The sequence below is a fragment of the Aethalodelphis obliquidens genome, unplaced genomic scaffold (genome assembly GCF_003676395.1).
Source record: "Aethalodelphis obliquidens isolate GAN/ISIS:26980383/991018 unplaced genomic scaffold, ASM367639v1 scaffold20, whole genome shotgun sequence".
NCBI lineage: Eukaryota > Metazoa > Chordata > Mammalia > Artiodactyla > Delphinidae > Aethalodelphis > Aethalodelphis obliquidens.
This window is the reverse complement of record NW_020837964.1, coordinates 3,906,429-3,926,060: the sequence shown is the minus strand read 5'-3', so window position 1 is coordinate 3,926,060 and position 19,632 is coordinate 3,906,429. Positions and strand designations below refer to the sequence as shown.

General features: G+C 46.5%; 1 protein-coding gene across 8 annotated transcripts in view; it reads left to right on the top strand.

Annotated features, from left to right (window-relative positions):
* The window catches only part of KIAA0513 (KIAA0513 ortholog), a 60,367-nt gene that overhangs the window by 3,052 nt on the left and 37,683 nt on the right, over positions 1 to 19,632 (top strand). The window lies entirely within an intron of this gene.

The following is a 19,632-nucleotide window of genomic DNA, read 5'->3' as shown; positions in this document are numbered from 1 at the left end:
ACGAAGAATCAAATCATGTCTCTCCCCAGTGACTTCTCAGTAGTCTTGCGGTCAGATGCAAACTACTTACCTGGGTCTACTATACGAGGACTGACTGACCTTCCTTGTTTCTCCAGCTTCATCAATTAACCCTCTCTCACTCTCTCACAAAAGTCCCTCTTTCTTTCTGTGCTTTGTCCAGGTCTAGCTTGCTCTGCCTCAGGTCCTTGCACTGGCTCTTCCTCCGGCCAGATTCTCCGTGGCTGACTCCTTGTCATTCAGGTCGCTGGTCCAGTATCACATGCTTAGTGGGACCTTCCCTAACAATATAAATAATTTCATCCTGGTCCCCAACCCACTCACTGGTGTTACGGTGTTCTACTTTCTTCAAAACATCAGAAATGGCCTTATTTGTAAGTGCTCTTAGTGTCTGCTCCCCGTTTTACCGTTGTATCAACAGTGCTCCAAACCGTGCCTGCCTGGCACGTAGTAGGTGCTCAATGAATATTTGTTGAATGAATGATTTTTATGACAGACCTTTTCGAAGATGGGAGGGGTTGCTGCATTGGTAGATACTAAACTAGTCGTCTTTTACTAGAGACAGCCATCCACAGGCTGGCTAGCTGACCATCGGGCAAGAGAATTCAAGCCTTAGATAGACAGTAAACCCAGATCCCTTTCTGTATGAGTCTCCTAGGTCTGCTGTAACAAAGCACCACAAACTGGGGGCCTTAGAGCAATAGATATTCTCTTACGGATCTGGAGGCAAGACATCCAAAATCAAGGTGTCAGCAGGGTTGCTTCCTTCTTGGGGGCTCAGCGGGAACGTCTGTTCGGGGCCCCCTCTCAGCCTCTGGGGGTTTCCAGCCATCCTTTCTGTTCCTCAGCTTGCAGCTGCATGACTCCTACTCCTGCCTCTGTGGTCACATGGCCTTCTCCGCACGTGCATGTGCGTGCGTGCATGTGTGTGCGTGTGCGTGTGTGTGTGTGTGCGTGTTTTCACATTATCTTCCCTCTGTGCGTGTCTCTCTGTCTCCTCTCTTCTTGTAAGGACACCAGTCAAATGGGATTTGGGGCCCACCCTATTCCATAATGACTTTATCTTAACTAATTACATCTGCAAAGACCCTGTTTCCAAATAAGGTCCCATTCACAGGTTCCAGGGCTTCGGACTTCAGCGTCTCTTTTCATTGTTCAATTCAATGCATAACACCTTCTAACTTCGAGATCCATCGACCTTTTAAAGGGAAGAACTGGCAGGAGGGGCTGGGTTGTTTTTCAGGCTAAGGACATGGTTTTGGATGTTTGTGCCCGAAGCGTTTGTGATGCTTACAACTCGCAACTGACAGCTTGTGATCTGTGTGTGTCTCAGGTGAGGGGAGGGAGGGTCTGAGCCGTTGAGTGACTTGCCGGAGGTCGTGCAGGACCCGACCAGCCTCCTGACTGATTGCAGAGCCCATGGCCTCTCCTCCCCTCCCCCATCCGCCAGTGGCAGGCCTTTCTCGTGGCTCCGGCCCAGGTTAGGATGTGGGTTTCTCTGATGGCTCTTCAGGGGCCCTGGAGGGATGATTTCCTCCCTTGGCCTTCTGCTTTACCCCGTCGTCCTTGTGGTAGAGGAGTGGCTCACTGACAGTGAGATAAACGGTGCAGCTGGACACGATGTTCCCAGGTCAGACCTCGCGCAGCTGGTCAAAGCCGGAGGCCACAACATCAGAGAAGTCGCGTTTTTCCTTTGTTGGGCTTTTCCAGTGATTCTGAGGGGCTTTTAAGTAAGGTCTGGAGAACTCTGAGTTGCAGTGTCTCAGATTTTGACCCTGAGAAAGTATTGCCGATGTTCTAAAGATGAGCCGTGCAGGAGTTCATAGAGAGACTTTTCTGATTTGGGCCCGGGGGGCGGGGGCGGTGAGAGCAGGGCAGGCTGCCAGCGAGATAGCCAACGCGACTGGTCCGTTCGCCTTCAGGACCTTTTTGTTTCTGGCTCTGTCTCACCCAAATACCCAATATCCCCCGCTCCCTTATTTCATTTTTTGTTGGCTGGGTCATACATGCAGACGGTACAAAACTCAAATAATACAGAAAGATGTCCAGTGAAAAGTGGTTTCTGTCACTGCTTCCCCTACCCTCCCCCAGCTTCCCAGTCTCTTCCCCAGTGGCACCATCTCCACCAGTTTCTTCTGTCTCCTTGCAAAGACCTTGCTGTCCTTTGCTGTCCCCAAGTATCACCTCCACCCCGCCCCACCCCACGGGCTGTGCTCCCATCCCTGCTTTCCGTTCCTCCTTCCTCCGGCCTTTTCGGACCCCTTGCTGTGGGCACCTGAGAGGCTGGTCTGTTCCCAGGTGCTAAGAGCTAATGACAACACCTCAGCCAGGAGTTTTATATTTAGACGGGAGGTGCTTAAATGAGTCTGTAACGGTAAAATGTGGGGCTTTCAGGGAAGAGTGTGGGGAAAGAGCTTGTATTTATGGGGTGCTTTTTGGATCGGGTTCCTTGAACTTCAGGGTTAGCCCTGATGAAGAGGTGCGTACAGAGACTCAGGGAAGGAAGGAGGGAGGGGCAGTTGATGGTGTGTTTCCCCCGGGGATCGAGATGGTGTCTTTCCAGCTCGGATTTGCTGTGCCGGGTGCTCTCTGGGGGGTGTCCCTAAACCTCACAAGAACACTAATGGGGGAGCTGCTGATACCCTCCCCGTTTCACAGGTGAGAAAGCCGAGGCGCAGAGAGGCAGAGGCCTCCGTCACATCTGCTTGTAAGGGCAGAGCTGGCTCGCAGCTCCAGGCAGGTTCAGTCCAGGTACCAAAGCTGCGTGTACACGTCGTCTCCCCTGAGTTTGGTGGTATCTTCATAGCTCTCAAAAGGCAGCGTGATCCCAGTGTGGCACACGGGTGAGACTCCATGTTGTGCCCCAGAGGAGGAACCTCACAGAAGGAAAATCTGTCACCCCTCAGGCTTTCTGGGCTCATTCAAGAAATGTTCTCCTGCCTCTAAAGACGCAAAATGACGGGACTTCCCTGGCGGTTCAGTGGTGAAGTCTTCACCTTCCAATGCAGGGGGTGTGGGTTTGATCCCTGGTGGGGGAGCTGAGATCCCACATGCCTCACGGCCCAACAACCACAACAAAGCAGAAGCAATATTGTAACCAATTCGGTTAAGACTGAAAAAAACAAGGATGCAAAACGAATGACCAAGACTCACCCCACCGTAGGGATAATCTCCAACAGAAGCTGAAAGAAATGGTAAATTCGGAGGGGAGAAAAAGAGAGAGAGAAAAGGGGATTATTTTTTTCTCCTCTTTACCAAATCCACATGCGCAAGCTCGTGCCTGGGTGCAGGCCGTGTTCCTCAGGGACAGCCTTTCACAGACAGGTGTGCTCTGAGGCCTTTGCATCACAGCCTGGCATGAGTCAGAGAAGACGACTCACCAGTAGCAAAAATGACCAATGAGCTGGGGAAAAAGGAGACTCTAGGATCAGCAGAGCAAAGGGAAAATACCAGGGTAAATGAGCTTGGAGGGCTGCCGTGCAGCTGACATCCTTGAGCGAGAGGCTTTGGGAGTAAAGCAGGGAGGCTAAGATCAAAAATAGGGCCCAAGAAAAGTGGGGGAAAAAACCGCACCAGAGAAGAAAACGGAACGGAACTGTGCGTTCATAGTAAATACCAAGACTGAAGTAAAAGAATTAAGTGAGATCAGAACAGTGAAAACCTAAGACCCCTCCCCACTTAGTTCGTGTGGTGGTGTACAGGAATAGGAAACCCATCCACGGAGGAAAGCTGGTCTGGTTCCCTCTCTGCTCTAGGAGGGGGTAGATCACGCTGAACTTCTTGAAGCAGCAGGATCGCTCTTAGAACCCCGAGGCTCGGTGTGGGCGATGAAAAACTTCAGGGCCACCCCTGGTCGGGGAACTAAGATCCCGCATGCCGTGCGGTGAGGCCAAAAAGAAAAAGAAAAAAATTTCACTAATCTGAAAGAAGAAAGTGAGGAGGACGAAAGAGGTCGTGTACATAATCAAAATCTAATGTAAGGGGAATTAACAAGAGTCCTGTGCCCTGTGGCAAAGACCTCCTCTCTCAGGTCACGTCGAGGGGCTGAAAGCCGAGGGGTCCCGCTAGGTTGAGCCCTCCCGCCTGGTGGTCCTGCTCTGTCCTCGCCTCCGTGCCTGTCGACTCTCTGCACGGCCATCCGAGTGCAGCATCTTTGCAAAATCGGAAACAGACTGTGGTGTTCCCCTGGTGCAAACCCTCCATTGCTCTCCCGTTGTTGCTGGGGTGAAATCCCGACTCCTTAACTTGGCTCCCAAGCCCCTACCTAGTGCACGGCCTGCAGCTCTGCCAGCCTCAGCTGGGCCAAGTTCATTCCCACCGCAGAGCCCGTAAACTTGTCATTTCCTGGGGCCGAGGACGCTGGTGGTGGAGGTCTCTCAGGCTGAGCCACATGCATGGGCTTCAGCTTCTGGCAGCCACGCGAAACAAGTAAAGGAAACAGGCCCAGTTAATTTTGCTGGTAGATTTTATTTAATCCAAGATATCCAGAATATTATCGTTGACATATCTAATCAACATAAAAATTATTAATGAGACAGCGTACGTTCTCTTTCTGCGCTAAGTCTGGGATCTGCGTGGTTGGCACATCTCAGTTTGAACGAGCCACGTTCCCTGGCTCGGTGACCACACGGGGACGGTGGCTGCAGCTCCAACCTGCTAGTGCTTCATTCCCGGCACTTATGACGGACGATGATGCTGCCTGTTTACCTCTGTTCTCTGACTTGAGCACACGCTCCTGGAGGCCCGGACTTTTGTTTGCCTTGTCCACGTGGCCCAGCACCTGGCACCCTGTGATGCTCAAGAATGTTTATTGAGTGATCAAATAAACACATGACCGAACAAACGAACTCACCTCCATCCTCTTCCTGTCCCAGAGGCAACTCAGTAGTTAGTGCCATTTGGAGCCTCTTCTGATCAGGGAGATTGCATGCCCAGGGTTCCCTGCTTCTTGTAGGTCCCTAACTGTTTCCTATCGGGACTTGTGTATTGTCAAGGGCCCATCATGATTATTCTTTATTGGGCTTTTTTTGGGGGCGTGACAGTGATACTAACGAGAGAAGGATTTTCAAAAGGAAGCAGTTAACAGGATTGAGACCCTGGTGTTGTTACTGCTAGGAGTTAATCTAGATCGGGGATTTCAACTGGGGACGACATCTAGGGACCTTTTGGTTGTCACGACTGGGGGTTGCTTCCGGCATCCAGTGGGTGGAGGCAAGGGATGCTGCTAACCGTGCTACAGCTTGGCCCACGGGACAGATCCCACCACCAAGAATTACCCAGCCTGCGTGTTGATGGAGTCACTGTTGGAAGCCCTGCTGTAGACCAGCGCAGCTCCGCATTGGCTGCGTTTCTGAATTGCCTCTGGTAACGTCAGGGAGGTTATTAGTCTCCAGAAGCTTGACAGGTTCTATGCCGGGCCCCATCCTTTCATTCCCTTGTCTCTCTTTCATGTAAACCGGCCCCTACTTATCATTTATTTTCCTAAAAGGATAGCCCAAACGGGAGCTGTCTCCAGCTAAAGCCCTTGAGATGAAAGAAAATCAGCTCCACGTTTACAGCATGAATTAGAATTCTGCAGAGAAGACGTCTGGAGAAGCCCGTGCCTCGCGAACCATGGATCAATGCACTTGAAGCCCTTGGAGGCCGTTTGGAAAGCTTTGAAGCAACGCAGCGGCAGAAACCCATCTCTTTTCACCTACGTTGAAACAAACATCTGTCAACTACACTTTCAAACAAACAAACACACACGTATTTATACTCAGAAGCAGGACTGGAGTGCAAAATTACATATATTTCAATTCTTGTTCAATGTTAAGGCCCCCCCAAATAAGAGAATTCAGCTCTCATAGTATTGTGGGTAGAAAAGGGATTGATTATATATGTTTCGATTTTAAGGTTTGGGGGAATACTTGCAAATATAGAGTTGTGGTAGACTTGGCAATATTTTTTATCTTTCCCAGTCCTCCGACTAGTTCTGAATAAGTCTGAACAGTTGTGTGTGTGTGTCGGGTGGTTCCCACCACCCCTCGCCCGCGGCTTCGTGCTGTTTTCTCCTGCAGTGTCTTCCCTTGTCTGACTGTCAGGCTCCTACCAGATTTGACCCAAGCGCTGCAGTCTAAGTCTCCCCAGGCAGCATCGAAGGCTCTGCTTCTGGGCTTCCATGCACGTCTGCATCCTGGAGTTACAGCACTTGTCCCGTTGCTATAATCATTTACTTATGTCTGTGTCTTCTTAGATTGTGTTTGGGAAAGGAAGGCCCATATCCTCTTCATCTTTGTATCCCCAGGACTTAATCACAGTTCACAGGACATGGTAGGGGCTTCATAAATGTCTGTCGCATGAATGACCTGAACGCTGCAAGATAACACCTTTTATCCGTCTCGCTGGTACGGCCTCCATCCGAGAAGTGAGGCAGCGGCTCTGTTCTTCGCCTTGGATGGTGAAGTTGCAGGACTCGGCACTGAGCGGAGATGACAAACCAGTCCCGGGGTAGTAGTGGCCCCACATTGTCCCTGGGTCTCTGTTTTAGTCGGCTGGTGACACTGTGGGCGGAAAGTGTGGGTTCCAGACGCAGCTCTGTGTGCACCGCTGTGAGGCTTTGCTGACACACCATCCCCCTGTCCCTTCCCTGCCCTGGTTCTCCATTTCCCATCTTAGGGCAGCTTCCACGAGTCTGTGCCTTTCCCCTGAACTTCTTGTCTTCTTGCCGCCCCATCCCTTTCTTGTCTGTCTGCCAGCCGCCACCGTCTTCTGGAAATCTGAAGTCACATCCAAGCGTAACATCTTGGGGTTTTATTCGAGTAAAACAAAATCTAGAATTACGTAGTGCATAACGGTTTTGTCCCCACTCCTTTGCAAACATCTCCTTTCTTCTTCTCTTTTTAAAATTAATTTATTTTATTTATTTCATTTTTGGCTGTGTTGGGTCTTTGTTGCTGCGTGCGGGCTTTCTCTAGTTACAGCGAGCGGGGGCTACTCTTGGTTGTGGTGTGTGGGCTTCTCATTGCGGTGGCTTCTCTTGTTGCGGAGCACGGGCTCTAGGCGCGCGGACTTCAGTAGTTGTGTCACGCGGGCTCACTCGTTGTGGCTTACGGGCTCAGTCGTTGTGGTGCACGGGCTTAGTTGCTCCGTGGCATGTGGGATCTTCCCGGACCAGGGCTCGAACCTGTGTCCCCTGCATGGGCAGGCGGATTCTTTTTTTTTTTCGTCACCATCATAAAAAATCATTTATTAGATGCCAAGTTGCACATCACATAGACAGTAACTACTGCCCAGTGAGAGCTTGAACTCTAGAGCTAAGACTGATGAGAATATACCAAAAATTATAAAATCAAAACATTAAACAAGGGCTTCCCTGGTGGCGCAGTGGTTGAGAGTCCGCCTGCCGATGCAGGGGACACGGGTTCGTGCCCCGGTCCGGGAAGATCCCACATGCCGCGGAGCGGCTGGGCCCGTGAGCCATGGCCGCTGAGCCTGCGCGTCCGGAGCCTGTGCTCCGCAACGGGAGAGGCCGCAACAGTGAGAGGCCCGCGTACCGCCAAAAAAAAAAAAAACCATTAAACATTAAATTAAACATTAAATAGCACAAGTGCTTCCAACAAACATATTACATCTAAGGTATCCAAAGGAACTAGAGATTGCAGCACATTCTCAGGTTTATATACCTGTATATTTATATCATATCCCTGCACCCCCTAGACTGTTAATACAAGGAAGGATGTCAAAAAATAAGACAAAACACCTGTCGTCAGACAGGCCGTGAAAAGATGGGTGATGGTCATCCTGATACCGGATCAATAGCTCTCTCAATCTACAAAACTAAAACAGAGGAATATACACCCTTCTCATGAAGATCATTTAGTTACTTTTTAAACAGATGTCCAGGCAGAAACACTTCCCAATGGAAATCCTATAGGCTTAACAAATTTAATGAACAATTTCAAATAGACTCTTTATTCAGATAAATACAACCTGCTTAGTACACGTATGCAGTAAACTGGCAGAGTACTTTGAGCAGAATCTGCAGTATCAGATTGCATGACATGCTGCAGTCGTCAGAACAATGCCACTTGATTATATGGAATCGCAGGAGTCAAAGACTCGAAACAGCATTTGCTGTGAAATGTCACTTGTGTTTAGTTTTAACTCCCTGAATGACTGGGTTAGCCATTTTCTATGTTAAATGCAGCGATGTGGATAGACTATTACCTACCGCAACAAAGCTGTGAACAGAACTATTTTGAGTTCAACTCCTTCAAGAATAACAATTAAATTGCACAGTTTCTTTAATTACAAAACGTAAACTGTTGACATCTGCATGCTATTGGAATAATGCTGGTTCATCAGTGATGGATGTTATGTAACCTGATAGTCCAGGAATCACATTAAGGACTTTGATACACATTTTCATCACTGCATCAACAACAAAACCCAAGAAATTTGTTCAACAGTTGAATTCTTCAGTACAGAGTTTTCACTCCACCTGTGTCAACATCCATGCTGCGAAAGGTCGTGAACCAGCCGTACCTAGCAATAAATTCCTGCGTTTAGTTTTTCATCACTATATATATATTTGTTTTGTTTTGTTTTGTTTTTGTTTTTTTGTTGTTGTTTTTGTTTCTTGCGGTATGCGGGCCTCTCACTGTTGTGGCCTACTCCCGTTGCAGAGCACAGGCTTCGGACGTGCAGGCTCAGCGGCCATGGCTCACAGGCCCAGCCGCTCCGCGGCATGTGGGATCTTCCCGGACCAGGGCACGAACCCGTGTCCCCTGCATCGGCAGGCGGACTCTCAAACCACTGCGCCACCAGGGAAGCCCTTCATCACTATATTAACTTTCATCCAAGTATTCATTAAAACTGACATGGTAGGATAACGATGTCTCTGAATTAATGACCATCTGTGGCATCTGTCAGTTAACACTGTAAACAGAGGGTGAAAAAGCCATCAGCATAAAAATAGCACGGGTCTCACTGACGGACACTGACCGCTTCCTTCAACTCCCTGTGCTCAGAGCAGCTCGAATTACATCCAGCAAATGGATTTCGGTGTAAGTGCCCAATATAGCAACAACTGAAAATATGCCTCTTTCACAGTCACTGCCACTCAGGGATTTTATTTTCCTCTGCATACCAATCATTAACAATATTACACCGAAAAGGCATTTTAATTACACTCACGTATATATTAATGTCTTCGTAAAAGATATTTTTCTAATCTTTTATGGAGACCGTCTTTCTACACAATTCTAAGCACCTCAGACAGAGAGACTTGCTGAAGAAGAACCTATAGAAGACCTCGCTTTTTTAGTTGAGACCCTGAAGGCCCGGCAGACTGGTGTCCTGTATCCGAATGGTGGAGACGTCGGAAACAATGAGCCAGGTGTGACTTTGACATACAGAGCACAGGGTCTCAACTGTGGATCTGCAAACAAGAAGCAAAAGAAGAATGAGGAAGGGGGGGAAAGGGGTGGGTGAGCTGGGTTAGGGCTGCTGGTTTCCCTTTTCCTCACCAACGGTATCTTCGGCCGGCGGATTCTTAAACACTGCGCCATCAGGGAAGCCTCTCCTTTATTCTTTTTTCTCTTTTTTTTCTCGACTGTGCCACGCAGCTGATGGGATCGAACCCGTGCTCCCTGCATTGGAAACTCGGAGTCCTAACCACTGGACCGCCAGGGAATTCCCAGTTCTTTTATTATTATTTTAAAATCGTTCAGTTTTTTTTCCTGAAGGCCCTGAGTAACTAATATGAAAGCCTAGGATTTGTGGGTGAAAAGTGCTAAACCCTTCTTCTTTGCCTGTCTCTACTGAAATAGGAATTAGAAAACTTCTTTAAATGCTTTGGAATAAATGTCACATTGCTAAATCAGACGTTGCCTGTATCACTTCCAAACAGGAAGACCTGTAGCTCCGGTAGGGATTGGTGAGGGAGGCTTAATCCACTCCAGTGGTTGACGGCTCTTTGGAGCGTCCTTATCTGTACCCCAAATGAGCACAGTTACCTACTTGCCCTACAGCAAGGCTGTGGACTCAGACTCTGCTGGGGCTTATCTAGACTCTCGTATTTAGCTCTATGGCTTTAGACAGCTACTTAAAAATATCTATCTAAAAAGCTCTTTACACAGCTTTTCTAAGCCTTAAAGTTTCTTCAGCTGTAAAATGGGGATAATAATAACCTAGCTTCTGTGTTACAAGAGAATGAAATCAGGTTCTCAGCACAGAGCACTTAGCTTAGGGCCTGGCGTGTCGTGAGCATACGATGAGTATTGGTTGCAATTATCAAAAAGTACTAAATAATAGTAATAGGAAAAGAACAGTCCAAGTCAGCTTGGCTTTCTCACGCCATTGTCGTTGGCGGAAGCAGCATTAGGGAGCGGTGGCTTTGACCTTCTAGAGAGAACGTCACACCGGGAACCACCGCAGGACTCAGGTGTGGCAGGAGGTCTCAGGTGAATGCGTGAGAGGTGGGAGCGGTGACTCTTTTGAGATGTCTGGAAATGCCATCTTTTTATTCAAATTAAAATTTGCCAGGGGGAGAAAATTTTTAGAAAAATGTGATTGTGTATCGCTTCTATCATGGCTGGTATAAAACTGTTTAAAAGGTTTGGTGGAAGACTCTCGTTTCACATCTCAGACCACTCTGCAGAACTGATGATACTCTGTCGTTAGATCCAGCGTTGAAACCCACCATCACCCCACCCCCGTCTCCCTCTCTGTGTCTCTTTTGCTGTCTCCGTCTCTCTCACTCTCTTTCTGCCTCTGTCTCTGTCCGTCTGTCTCTCTGGTCATTGGAGCAACCTAGCAAGTACGGTCTGGTTAGAGGCCCTTGATGAGATGACACTTTCCTCCATGTCATGTTTTGGGGGATTCTGAGGCCAAAGGCACGTGGGATCTCTTATGTTAACACGAAGAGTCTGGAATGGGATTTTAGGAATACACTCACATTTGCTCCATAAGGGGGGCAGCAGTGGGGAATTGGGGGTAAATCACTTGAGAAAAGAACAAGCAAAACCAGCCGTGGGTGTGGCACCCTGGAAGCAGGCATCCTGTCTCATCCCAGCAGGGCACCCAGAGCCATCGCCCCTGGTTCTCCTGAGCCCTGGGCCTTGGGTGGAAAGACGGGCCGATGGCCAGCAGAGGTTTGGGTCAGGCTGTGGCCCAGCACAGAGAGTGTGGCCTCCTCCCCAATCTGCCCTGCATGACTGACGTGTGTTAAATTGCCTGAAATGCCTTACAGGGACCTTCGTGCCTTTAGAAAGGCGTGAACGTTTCCCCATCTCTGTTTCCTAAAAACCACAGTGGCTCTGAAAGAAGAAGGCTTGTCTCTTCTCCTCGTGGACACTCGACGAGGTCTCTGCAGCTCAGCGCCTTTGTCCAGCCAGTAGCGAGGAAGCTGGGTCCACAGCGTGAGCTCGGAGGAAGGAGGTGACCCCGGGCCCAGAGTGCACCTCAGGGGCCACGGGTCCCCAGGAAGGGGAGGTGGTGGGCTCCTGTGTCACCCGGTCCAGGCTTGCAGGGAGGTGACTCAGAAACCAGGCCCCAAGGGGTAGCTTCGACTGCATTTACTGTCCGTGGTGCAGAAGAGTGAGACCCCAACTCTCCCAGCAGCTCTGGAATCAGCCTGTCTCCTGCCACCGCCAAAAGGCGGTGCTTCCCTTAAAATAGGAGGTGTTCCTCCCCAGTCGTGGGCGTGGTCTGTAACAGACAGCCGCGTTCCTGGACGTTTCCTTGACAGGAAAGAGTGGGTGGAGAGGAGGCCGGGGCTGCCACCCAGCTCCTCCCAGAGCTGCAAGGGGCTGTCTTACTTTGCACAGTGAGCCGGTTCTCTGGGGAGACAGTGGTTGTATTTGATACTTCAGCGGAGGCTCCGTGACTGTGTTTTAACAGTGTAGTGCGGGGGCTCTTGGAATTGAGCCCCACTTCAAAGGTTCAGTGACCCTAAGTCATTGTCACCGCAGAGAGGGGACCAAGTCCTGCCCTGCGCGTGTGTGGAGGGGGCCTGTCCTTCAGCCCCTGCGGGCTGCGTTGACGTCAGACCTGTGGTCAGCTCACGAGGCTTAATGGAGCTCCTGTGGGTTCCTGACCTTGATCCTCAAGTCCAGCTTGGGCTTTTAAAAAATTATTATTATTATTGTTTTTGCGGTACGCGGGCCTCTCACTGTTGTGGCCTCTCCCGTTGCGGAGCACAGGCTCCGGACGCGCAGGCTCAGCGGCCATGGCTCACGGGCCCAGCCGCTCCGCGGCATGTGGGATCCTCCCGGACCGGGCCACGAACCCGCGTCCCCCGCATCGGCAGGCGAACTCTCAACCAGTGTGCCACCAGGGAAGCCCAATGGGCTTTTGTACTTGTCTCGGGCCCGTGGCTGGACCCCCAGTGGGTGAGGCACATCTTCCAGTGGCATCCACCTGCAGTAGGGGTTAGAAGGGAGATGTTGGCCGGCGATGGGGAGCCGTGTGCAGCCCTGGGGCAGCGAGCGGGCCCATGTGCTGACACTGCCGCGTCTTTTAACTTTACTGTCGTGACTTTGGTCTTTGTGCTTCCCGGAGAGAATCCAGTAGGAAGCATTTCTGTGAGATTTTCTCTCATTAAACCTTTCTTATCACGTGTCTTCACTGTGCAGCCGCACCTGTTCCACGTGGCTATTCTGCCAGTGGTTTCTTCCCTGTTCAGTTTTAAAACAAAACTGACTTGATCCAGAGTAGCTTCTACCTGCTTGACCCCTTCCTCCATGCAGACGAAGGATGAAAAATCACAGAAAAATGAGGGACTCTGGGCTCGAGGACTCCCCCCCGTTCTCCACCTCTTTTTTCACGTGTCTGACCCTGTCTACCTGCAGAGGAAGGACAGCCCACGTGTAGGGAGGTGCTATCCTTTAAGGTCAGCTGGCACGGAGATTGAAAGGACTGGTTTGGTTGTTCACGTTCTCTAGGGATTCAGGTTCAGAACCTGTTTGTCAGGAAGGGTGTGTGGTTCCAAATGGACACCTGGGAGGCACGTGGACACAGGTAGCCACTGAACCAAGAAATCTAGGACACGCGCTAGGCTGGACGACAAGGGAATGTCAGCCATGCAGCTGAGGGGTCTGGGGTCTCTAGGGCCCCGCTTTTTATAAGAAAAGGGAACTACTATTTACTTAGCCCTTGTGTGGGGCACTTGGCTGGCTGCTTCCACCTCTTTTTTTTTTTTTTTAAATTAACGTATAGTAAAATTCACCTTTTTTTTGGAGTACATTTCTGTGAAATTTAAAATACATATCGATTTGTGTAACCACAAATTCAATTAGGAGGCAAAACGTTTTCTTCATCAACCCCGCATCTCCCTTGGGTTCCCCCTTATTGCACCCCATCCCTAACTCCTGGCAACCCGCACCCCCTTCTTTTGGAGCACATCTTATAAATGGAGTCTTGCCTTAGGTGAACTTCTGAGGACCGTCTTTCACTCAGCATCATGCATTTGAGGTTCACTGAGGTGTTACGTGTGGGAGGATTTCATTGCTGAGAGGTAGGCTCTAGTGTGGGTACATCGCAGTTTGTTTAGTCATTCACCCACAGGAGGACATTTGGGTTGTTTTCCGTTTGGGGCGATTATGAATAGAGTTGCTAGAAACATTTGTGTACAGAATTTTGTGTGAAGCCAAGTTTTCATTTGTCTTGAATACATATCTAGGTGTTGCTGGGTTATGTGGTAAGTATATGCTTAACTTGATAAGAAACTCCCCACATCTCTCACGCAGAAGAATTCTGTAGATCTTCTACCCTGAAGGACTTGGAGCCTAACTCCCTACTCCTTAAGGGGGTGCTGCGTGAAGTGACCTCCTTCCAAAGAGCACAGTTTGGAAGGGGAGGTTAACAAAAGAGCACTTTCCAGTGGGGGAGCCTGGTAAGTATGACCTCAGCCTGGTGATCAGGGTCAACGGTGAGAAGTCAAGTTGATGGTATGTGACTTTGAAATGACGTGGTGAAAACAGCACTTTGCCTCTGTGGTCTTCCTCCCCAAAACCCATGACCCAAGTCTAACCATGAGAAAAATACCAGAGAAATCCCCACTCGGGCACGTTCTGCAACATACCCGACAAATACTCAAAGTTGTCAAAGTTATCAACAACAAAGAAAGTCTGAGAAACTGTCATAGGTGAAAGGAGTCTGAGAAGACAGGATGATAGTGTCATGTGGGATCCCGGAACAGAAAAAGGGCATCAGGACAAGACTGAGGAAATACGGATAAAGTGCAGACTTTAGTTAATGAGAAGGGATGAATAGCATTTCATGAATAATGACAAATATACCTAATTAATATAAGATGTTAACGGTAGGGGAAACTTGATGTGGGGTATATGGGAGGTCTGTACTATCTTTGTTACTTTTCTGTAAATCTAAAACTATCCTAAAATTGACGTTTTTTTTAAAAAAAAACAACAACAAACAGAGCTGCCAAACCATTTTGCATCCCCACCAGCGACATAGAGTTCCAGTTACCCAGCATCCTTGTCAACACTTGGTATTATCAATGTTTTTTAATTTTAGCCATTTTAGCAGGTGTGTAGTTGTGGCTCATCATGGTTTTAATTTGCATTTCCCTCATGGCTAATAATGTTGAACACCTTTTCATCTACTTATTCACCCGCCGTTTCATCTCTGGTGAAGTGTCTGTTCTTTTTCCCATTGTTAGGTTGGCTTCTTTGTTTTCTTTTTTTTATTATTATTTTTTTAATTTTTCTTGCGGTACGCAGGCCTCTCACCGTTGTGGCCTCTCCCGTTGCGGAGCACAGGCTCCGGACGCGCAGGCTCTGCGGCCATGGCTCACGGGCCCAGCCGCTCCACGGCATGTGGGATCTTCCCGGACCGGGGCACGAACCCGTGTCCCCGGCATCGGCAGGCGGACTCTCAACCGCTGCGCCACCAGGGAAGCTGGTTTCTTTGTTTTCTTCCTGTTAGGTTTTGAGAATTCTTTCTGTTTTCTGAATACAAGTCCTTTGCTGGATATGTGATTTGCAGATATTCTCTCCTAGTCTGTAAGTTGTCTTTTCATTCTTTTAACAGTGTTTTTCACAGAGCAAAAGGTTTTAATTTTTGTGAAGTCCAGTATATCACCTTTTTCTTCTCTGGATAGTGCTTTCAATGTCATAGTGTCTAAGAACTCTTCACCTTGTTTTATTCTAAAACTTTTATACTTTTGTTTTACATTTGGTCTGGGATCCATTAATTTCTTGTAAGGTGTGAGTTTTTCTGTTAATTTATTTCTTTGTTCATGGATGTCCAGTTGTTTCAACACCATTTGTTGTTGAAATGACTGTCCTTGCTCCATTGAACTGCTTTTGCATCTTTGCTAAGAATCAGTTGGCTGTACTTATGTGGGGCTGTTTCTGGATTCCATCCTGTTTCATTGATCTGTGTGTCCGTCACCCCCCTCCATGACACCGTCTTGGTTACCATAGCTATTATAGTAAGTATGATGAAAATCAGAAAGTATGATTCCTGCAACTCGGTTTTTCTCTTTCACAGTTGTTTTATGTATTCTAGTTCCTTTGTCTTTCTATATACATTTTAGAATAGGTTTGTTTATATCTACCAAAAAATCCTGCTGGGATAGGAATTGCATGAAACCTGTAGATCAGTCTGGGGAGACTGGACATCTTTACTGTGTTGAGTCTTAACAGTCCTTGAACACGACAGTTATTTTCTTTATTAAAGTCATCTGTGGTTTCTTTCATCAGTGTTTTGGATTCTTTAGCCCACAAGTACTGTACATGTTTTGTTAGATTTTTGCCTAAGTAGTCACTTTTTCAAGTTAATGGAAATGCTGTTCAGTTTTTAACTTCAATTTCCAAATGTTTGTTGCTAGTGTATAGAGATATGATTGAATTTTTGAGTTAACCTTGTATCTTACAACGTCGTTAAAGTCACCTATCAGTTCTAGGGCTTTTTAAGGAAAGATGCCTTGGGATTTTCTACTTAGACAAGATGTCATCTGTGAATGGAGACAGGTTTATTCTCTTCTTTCCAGTATTTTTTCCAATGCCTTTTAATATCTTTCCCTTGCCTTATTGCACTAGATGGAACTTCCCATACTGTGTGGAATAGGAATGGTAAGAGCAGATATTCTTGCCTTGTTCCCAGTCTTACAGGGAAAGCATTCAGTCTTTCACCATTAAGTGTAACGTTAGATACAGAGTTTTGTTTGTTTGTTTGTTTTTGGCTGCGTTGGGTCTTCGTTGCTGCGTGCGGGTTTTCTCTAGTTGCAGCGATTGTGGGCTACTCTTCATTGCGGTGGCTTCTCTTGCTGCGGAGCATGGGCTCTGGGCACGTGGGCTTCAGTAGTTGTGGCTTGCGGGCTCTAGAGCGCAGGCTCAATAGTTGTGGCACACGGGCTTAGTTGCTCCACAGCATATGGGATCTTCCCAGACCAGGGCTCAAACCCATGTCCCCTGCACTGCAGGTGGATTCTTAACCCCTGCGCCACCAGGGAAGTCCCAGAGTTTTTATAGATGCCCTTTATCGGATTGGGGAAGTTCCCTTCTATTCTGTTTGCTGAGAATTTTTGTCATAAATGGAGATTGAGTTTCGTCAAATGCTTTTTTGTTGCTGTTGCTTCAGTTGATATGATCATATGATTTTTCTTCTTTAGACCGTTAACACAGTGGATTACATTGTTTGATCTTTTTCGTTATAGCCCCAGGATAAACTCCACTTGGTTATGATGTATGAAATTCTTTTCACATGATGCTGTATTTGACTTGCACGTGTGTTCACGAAGGACATTGGTTTGTCATTTTCTTGTACTGTCTTTGTCTGATTTGGTAGAGAGTGGTACTGGCTTCATAAAATGAAATGGAAAATGTTGAATTTCCAAGAAGAGATTGTGTAGACTTGACGTTGTTTCTTCTTTAAATGTTTGGTTGCCTTTACCATGGAAACCATCTGGACCTGGAGTTTTCTTTTCTGAAAGGTTTTTAACTATCAGTTTAATTTCTTTAATAGTTATGGGACTACTTAGGTTATCCGTTTCATCTTAGGTGAGTTTAGGTAGTTTGTGATATTCAAGGAATTGGTCCGTTGAATCTAACTTGTCGCTTTGTGTGTGTAGAGTTGTTTGTAGTTTGCCCTCATCATCCTTTGAATGTCTGCAGGATCTCTGGTGATATCCCCCTCTTTCATTCCTGATATCCGTCATTTGTGTCTTCTTTTCATTGATCTATCTTGTTAGAGGTTTATCAAGTCTAGTGATCTCAAAGAAGTTTTGGGCTTTGTTGGTCTCTCTTTTTCAACGTCATTGATTTCTGCTCTTCCTTATTTCCTTATTTCTTCTTTTTGGGTTATTTTGCCCTTTTTTTCTAGTTTTTAAGGTAGAAGCTTAAATGATTGTTTTGATACCTTTCTCTTTTTCTAATGTAAGCATTTTGTGCTATAAATATCTCTCTAAGCGCTGATTTAGCTGCACTTGACAGGCTTAAATATACTGCATTTTCACTTTCATTCAGTTCAGTATGTTTTCTGACTTTCCTCGAGACTTCCTTTTTGACCAATGGATTATGTAGAAGTATGCTGTTTCATTTCCAAATGTTTGGAGATTTTCCTGTTATACTTCTTATCAGTTTCTAGTCGAATTCCATTATGGTCAGAGAACATACTTTGTGTGATTTCAGTTGTTTTAAATTGACTAAGGTTTGTTTTGTAGTCCATGATATCTTGGTGAACATTGCATGTGCGCTTGAAAAGAATGTTTATTCTGCTGATTTTTGGCGACCTGTTCTATAAATGTCAGCTATATCCAGCTGGGTGAGGTTACTTACCCGCCCTTCTGCATCCATGCTGATTTTCTGTCTGCTCGCTCTACAGATCACTAAGAGAGGAGTTTTTAAAGTCTCCTACTTTAATTGTGGATTTGTCTCCTTCTCCTTTCAGTTTTGGCAGTTTTTGCTTCATGTATTTTGAGACTCTGTTGTTAGGTACATACATATTTAGGATGATTATATCTTCTTAATGAATTGAAACTTTTATCATTATGTAACGTTCCTTTTTATTTCTAGTAATTCTCTTAGTTCTGATGTGTACTTTGTTATTAATAGAGCATTTCAGCTTTCTTTTGATTAGTGTTTGCATGGTATATCTTTTCTCTACCCCTTTATTGTTAATCTACCAATATAACTATATGTGATGTGAGTTTTTTGTAGACAGAATATAGTTAGGTCATGTGTTTTTATCCATTCTGGTCATCTATGTCATTTAATTGGTGTGGGGTTTTTAAAAAATATATTTATTTAATTAATTAATTTATTTTTGGCTGCTCGGGTCTTAGTTGTGGCACGTGCGCTCTCTAGTTGAGGCGCACAGGCTCAGTAGTTGTGGTGAAAGCTTAGTTGCCCCACGGCATGTGGGATCTTAGTTCCCCAACCAGGGATCGAACCCACGTCCCCTGCATTGGAAGGTGGATTCTTTACCACTGGACACCACAGAAATCCCTAATTGGTGTGTTTACACAAGTTACATCTAATATAATTATCAATATGTTTGGATTTAGGTCTACATTCTGTTTCTTTGTTTTCTATTTGTTCCCTCTTTTTCCCACTCTCTGTCCATTTTCCTGTATTCTTCAGGACTATTGGAATGTGTTTTAGCATTCCATTTTAATTTATCTATTGTGTTCTTTATGTATAGCTTGTGTGTGTGTGTGTGTGTGTGTGTGTGTGTGTATTTGCTCTAGGGATTACAATATGCACACTTAATTTTTCAGAGTCTACTTAGAATCAATATTTTACCACTTCAGGTGAAAGTAGAAAACTAACCATCACAGGCCCCTTTATTCTCTTCCCTGTATGTTGTAGCTTTCATATGTATTCTGCGTGACTTGTGGGATCTTAGTTCGTTGACCAGGGATTGAACCCGTGCCCCCTACAGTGAAAGCACAGAGCCCTAACCACTGGACCTCCAGGGAAGTCCCTATCACTTTTGCTTTCAGCTGTCAAACATACTTTAAGGAACTCAAGAGGAGGAGGATAGTCCATTATATTTACCCAGATTTTTTTCCTTTGGTCTTCCTTCATTCCTGATGTTCCATTTCCTTCTGGTATTATTTCTCTTCTATCTAGGGAGGTTTCTTTATAACTTCTTATAGAGCACATACACTGGCAGCAAATTCTCTTGAGAAAGTTTTCACCCTCATTCCACAAAGATTTTGGGGGGCACATCTAGAATTCTAGACTGGCAGTTCTTTTCTTTTGGCGCTTAAAAAGTGTTTTTTTTTTCCACTTCCTTCTGGGTGCCACAGTTTTTGTTGAAAAATCTACAGTCCCTGGAATCCGTATTCTCCTCTGAGTAATGCATTTTTCTCTGGTTGCTTTCAAGATTTGTTCTTTGTCTTTAGTTTTCAGCAGTTTCATTATGATGTATGTGGGTGTGGATTTTTTGGATTTATCTTTTTTGTATTCCCTGAGCTGCCAAAATCTGTTGGTTTATGTCCTTTGCTAACTTGGGGAAGTTTCAGTCATTATTTCCTCAAATATATTTTTTGCACCATCTTCTTTCTCCTCTCCTTCTGGGACTCTAATGACACAAATGTTACATCCTTTAATTTTGTGCACAAGTCCCCAGGGCTCTGCTCACTTTTTTAAAACCCTTTTT